Source organism: Sitophilus oryzae, unplaced genomic scaffold (assembly GCF_002938485.1).
Source record: "Sitophilus oryzae breed Bouriz unplaced genomic scaffold, Soryzae_2.0 scaffold_1181_pilon_pilon, whole genome shotgun sequence".
Classification (NCBI taxonomy): Eukaryota; Metazoa; Arthropoda; class Insecta; order Coleoptera; family Curculionidae; genus Sitophilus; species Sitophilus oryzae.
The window spans coordinates 479,969-485,332 of record NW_022145817.1 but is presented as its reverse complement, the minus strand read 5'-3'; the positions used below and the strand labels follow the sequence as shown (position 1 = coordinate 485,332).

The window sequence follows — 5,364 nt, the reverse complement described above, 5'->3', positions numbered from 1 at the left end:
TCCGACGCGAACGAAGTCGCGGGTACACACTAGTCCTTGTATAATGGTGTAACCTAAAACTAGTTTTCTAATATTTCAATTTGTTGATGAAGAAAAAATATTAGATACTATGTAGATATTTAAGGCAGATGCTACAGGGTGTTCAACATATATTAATGGTTAATTCTACGTATTTAAAATTAAAAAAATATCTGCAGACTCTTTCAATGACACAGCCTATACTGAGTGTTTTTTTTTAAAGTGGTTCACCTCTATAACTTTTTTATTTTTTCAGATTCCGAGAAAAAAACTAAATTGGGAATGTTAGTAGGTATATGACATAAATCGAGATTGATTCGTATTCAGTTAGTTTCGGTCACTTCCTGTTTCACCGGAAATGTATACATTTGATTTTTAAATGGTACCCTCGGTATTTTTTATACCGTAAGATCGAATAAAAACGGCGTCAGCGATGGCTATGAAATGAACATCGATGACATTTCTCATATAAATTTACATATAAAATGACAGCGCTTTTCATTTCATAGCCATTGCTGACGCCGTTTTTATTCGATCATACGGTACTTTATTTGATAGAAAATGACATTCTGAATAGAATGACAACTTTTGACATCAACAATCATATGTCAACTTTTGACATTTTCAATTAAATCAAAAATAGCATTTTAAAATTCAATCTAGTGTCATGGCTGTGTTAAAACCATTATTTTTTAATCAAGGATTAATCAAGGAGCTTTGGAAAAATTGATTTGGTCGTCTAATATTTTTTGTGTCTTTTCCTGGTCAGTTGAAATATGCCCATTTCGTATTTTAATCATAACTCAATTTTTTTTAATGAAACGAGAGTGGCTCATTAGCATATTTGGAAAAGCATTTTTTGATACCTAATAAATTTTGGTACCTAATTTTGGTAAATAATTTGGTACCACACACTCCGTATGTCGAGTCAAACTGTCGTTATCTTTACGACCGGTTACATGTTGTTTATTATCATGGCACTCTACTAGATTGAACTTTAAAATACTATTTTTTAAGTAAAAGAGTCAAAAGTTGACATTGAATTATTCTATTGAGAATGCCATATTCTGCAAAATAAAGTAAAAAAATACCGACGGTACCATTTAAAAACCAAAAGTTGTAGTCATTTCCGGTGAAACAAGAAATGACCGAAACTAATTGAATACATCAATCAAGCTACTTTTGAAAAACACCCGATATATTATAATTCTTTCTGATAGATTTTACAAAATCCTTCAACTTCTATTAAGAATGTCATATAACTAAATAAATCACTTTACTTAATGTTTAATAATAAATAATTTTTGTTTTGTCATATGGCAACTTGTTATAATGTAAATGAATTAAAAGAAGGATAAAATTCAGAACAGATTGCAAGCTGTTGAGTATAGGTGTACTTAATATACTTTCTTAACAAATGTTGAAAGGTTTTGTAAAATCACTAGAAAAAATAATAATATATATATCGGATCAGCCAAAAAAAATGTTTGAACACAGTGTAGCATCTAACTGCAAGTATTTTTACATATAAATATATTTTTTTTTCATCTCTGTAAAACACTCCTACCAAATTTGTGTAGTCCAACTTCGGAAACAACTGACAGTTAAGTAACATAGGAATAAAATTTTACTTTTTTTTTAAATTGTAAATACTTACTAACGTTATTTATAAAAAAAAGTTATAGAATTTTAGGCAGAATCGAAAATAAAATAAAAATGGAGTTTTGCATTAAAAAACATGTATCCGCCACATTTTTTGAAGCAACCAGTATACTCAAAAATAACATTTGAACTGTGTCTCTAAAGATTCTCTATACCCTTTTTTTTATTTTTTTGGAATTCCCAAAACAAACGAGATAATTAACTTTATTTCTTTCGTGATATCTCATTTTATAATATTTCGGAAGAATTAATCAGGTATCTTATTTTTATAATTATTAGAAATAAATCGGAATTAAAGGATAAGGGATATGTAAATATATACCATACGATAAAAAAAAACGGCCTCAGAGGTGGTTTGGAAATGAATATCGATGTCATTTGTACGTAAACAAATAGACGCCGTTTTTTTTCGCTCATACCGTATAAGAAAAAAAATTTAATAAAGCAAACGCATTTATTAATACATGTATATAGATTTACATGGTATGAAGAAATTCGCATTATGATCTCTGAAGGTCCCACCAATGCTTGGTTAAAGTGGCGAGTACGACCACTTAGCAGTCACACCTATAATAATTTAATAAAATATGAATATAATAAACAAACTTATTTCTTTTAGATTTTTTAAAAGCGAGTTATATGTGTTAAGTGGTTTTTGATTATTTTAGACTAATTTTTTTAGACATATGATTATTTTAGACCAAATTGTCTGCCCACTCAAACGTCTTTCAAAATTATAATGTAGGAAATTCTTAATATGTTTTAATTGGGAATACTTTTAGAAAGTTTCATTTTCACCAAACAAAACTACGTGTGTATAATAAATTGCAGTATAATCAACTATAATGCACGATATATACTGGGGGCGTCAAAACTAGATGTTGGGTTTTTCTCAATTATTTCGAACAGAAGTCCAATTTTTTCTCCAAAAATTTTGTCCAACTTTGTTTTGAAAAATAATTTTTAAATCCATAATCGATGTTTATACAGCAATGTCCTCTTTTAGAATAGATAATTATTTTCAGCTGCATCGATAAAATAAATCATATTTACTGATGCCAAGTAAAAAAATAATTAGGAAATTATTTTAGACATCTAATTCTTAATTTTTGTCGCTGATAAATAGATACATCACTTTTGACGACAAACCTACTAATAAAAATTGCGTAAAACAAATCATGTTTATTCGCAAAGAGACAATTGAAAACAATTTAATAACTATTAATTTGGGATATAGATCTTAATAAAACAAAAGTTGCATAAAAGCTTTGTTGATTTATGATATAAAATACAGTGTTTCATTTGAAATAGCAAAGAAAAATATAATATCTAGTTTTGACTCATCCTGTATATAATAAACAATTTAGTCTATTTTAATATTATTATATGAATTATATAATTATTAATTATTAACTTAAATTAGTTCCAGTAAAAAACGTCGATATTACCTATTTTTAACTTAACTTAGAAAGAGAGGGCTTTAAATATATATTTTATTATATAAACAATAAAATTCAATCCAAAAAGGGTCAAAATATATTCTTTGGTCAAAATGAACTCTATACGACTACGAATTATGGTATTTTTTGGAATGACAATTTAATAACAAATCCACCAAGCAAAAATACAAAATATAGCCTTTCTTTTCACAAACTCATAACCTTTGCTCATAACTAATAACTTTAAAAGTAAATATATATTTGAATCATCCTGTATATCTATAAAAATACCTCCCTGTCAAATTTACGCTACTTTTGCAAGCATATTTTACAAAAAATATGATTTGAGTGAAAATATAAAATAGGAAATCTGATATGAAGCTTTATCTAAACACAGGGTTGACTGTAGATAAAAAATATTTTACGTTATCAAGTTATTAAGAAAAATTCTCGGAAAAATTATAAAATACACAATATATCTGACAATTCCAAAAAAGCAAAGTGAGAAATGAAACAATTTATAGCATAAAATCAGTATTTTTTTAAACTTTTAAGCAAACTGGGCATTATCGTTTAATCTATCTATCAATCTATCAAATGTTTATTATTAAACTTATCTCAGACTCTATAACATTTTTCCCAAGAGTGATTTAAAACAAATTTATATGAATTTAGAAATAAATATGAACAGTATTTACTTACCTGTAAAACAGATGCTTTTTGCTTAATTAAATATGTTGGAAAATATTATCCAGTAGGTACAAATACACAACACTTAAACACAACAAAATAAACTAATAAAATAATAGTTTCTAATCCAAATTTCACAAATACTGTTTATGTTTCTTCGCGAGGGACGAAAAAACTGAATTTTTTAATTACTCAGATATGCATTAAGGTATATTTCAATTCAAAAGCTTATAAATATTTATTTTTATAAGACATAACCTAAACGAAACGAAATTACAAGTCGAGAAAGATCAACAAAACTGCCGAATTTAGAAGCGAATATAACTTTTTTTCCTTTTTTCTTGTCACAGTTGAAACAAACAAGGATAAAGCTATTTTCGTAAAACATGGGTGAAACGTGCTAATAAGTGGCCCAATAGATGTGACCTCGCGCCCTTCCATTTTTGAACGATGGGCGGGTTTAACGGATTCCCCTCAAAGAAAATCGTAGGGGAATACAAAAATTCAGAACGGGCAAGGCGCCACCTAGAAGACGGGCTTGTACTAAGCCCTCATTGTACATCTATTTATACATAATCAAGGGTATTAGGTACTTATGTTTTTGAATATTAAAGATTTTTAACTTAAGTTAATGGTCGGAAAAAGATATTACTTTATGCAAAATCTCCTTCGTTTATTACCCTTTTCTATACAAAAAACCTATATGAAAAGTCGCATTTTAAAATTAATACTATTAATAATAATTGCGAATATGTTAAGCAGCTAATGCGAAGAAATACATACCCAATGTTTTTTTGCAAAAATCTTATTACTTTCTTACTTAGTTAACAGCTTTAAAAATGACGTTCCAGCAACTTTTTCACCATTTTATTTCACATAATTCTGCATAATTTAGCATTCGCAATGTCTCGACGATGTTACGGTACGGTCATTGACTTTTTCGACGGTTGGCCAGTACTGATATAATATACCCATTTCTGAAATCTGCTGATCTTTGAATTAAATATGTATATTGAAACCGTTTCTTAAGTATTAAAATTTATTTTAATACGTTGTACTTTATAGGATTTTGTTATGGGGAATTATGTGGGTATAAGAAATATAACATTGAAAACTTAAAAAGTTTGTGTCATACATACAGGGCGACTTAAAAGTTTGCGATACATTGCAATACAGTGATACAGTTTTATTATTGAGTTATTGAAAAAAAGTAAGCGGAATCAAATCAGCATGTCTAATAGACAAAAAAAGACTTGTAATGTGATAAACTGATAATTGAAGGCATCAAATTAAAAAAAAGACTGTCTAGATGCAAAAATGGGGGTTAGTATAAAATATCGAAAAAGTTAAAGAAGCTAGTGGTTCCTAATGTTTGATCTTTATGTTTCAGTTTTAAAAATTGACTCATTGACTTTTAAAAAATATTAATACACACACCGGAAAAATCTAGGGATATCATTTTATTAAAGTTAAAAATAAATGTTTTGAATAAACAACCACATATTTGTAGGCCGATTCTTTCTACTTCGATTGAAACGAAGTAGTCACACTAGTT

General features: G+C 27.9%; 1 long non-coding RNA gene across 1 annotated transcript; it reads right to left on the bottom strand.

The window, feature by feature from the left end:
* Positions 1–2,120: 2,120 nt before the first annotated feature.
* On the bottom strand, positions 2,121–4,387 carry LOC115891442. Its single transcript, XR_004051854.1, has 2 exons — positions 3,822–4,387; positions 2,121–2,247 (listed from the first exon to the last, which is right to left on the bottom strand). It is a non-coding gene; the product is annotated as an uncharacterized LOC115891442 (long non-coding RNA).
* Between the last annotated feature and the right edge of the window lie 977 nt (positions 4,388–5,364).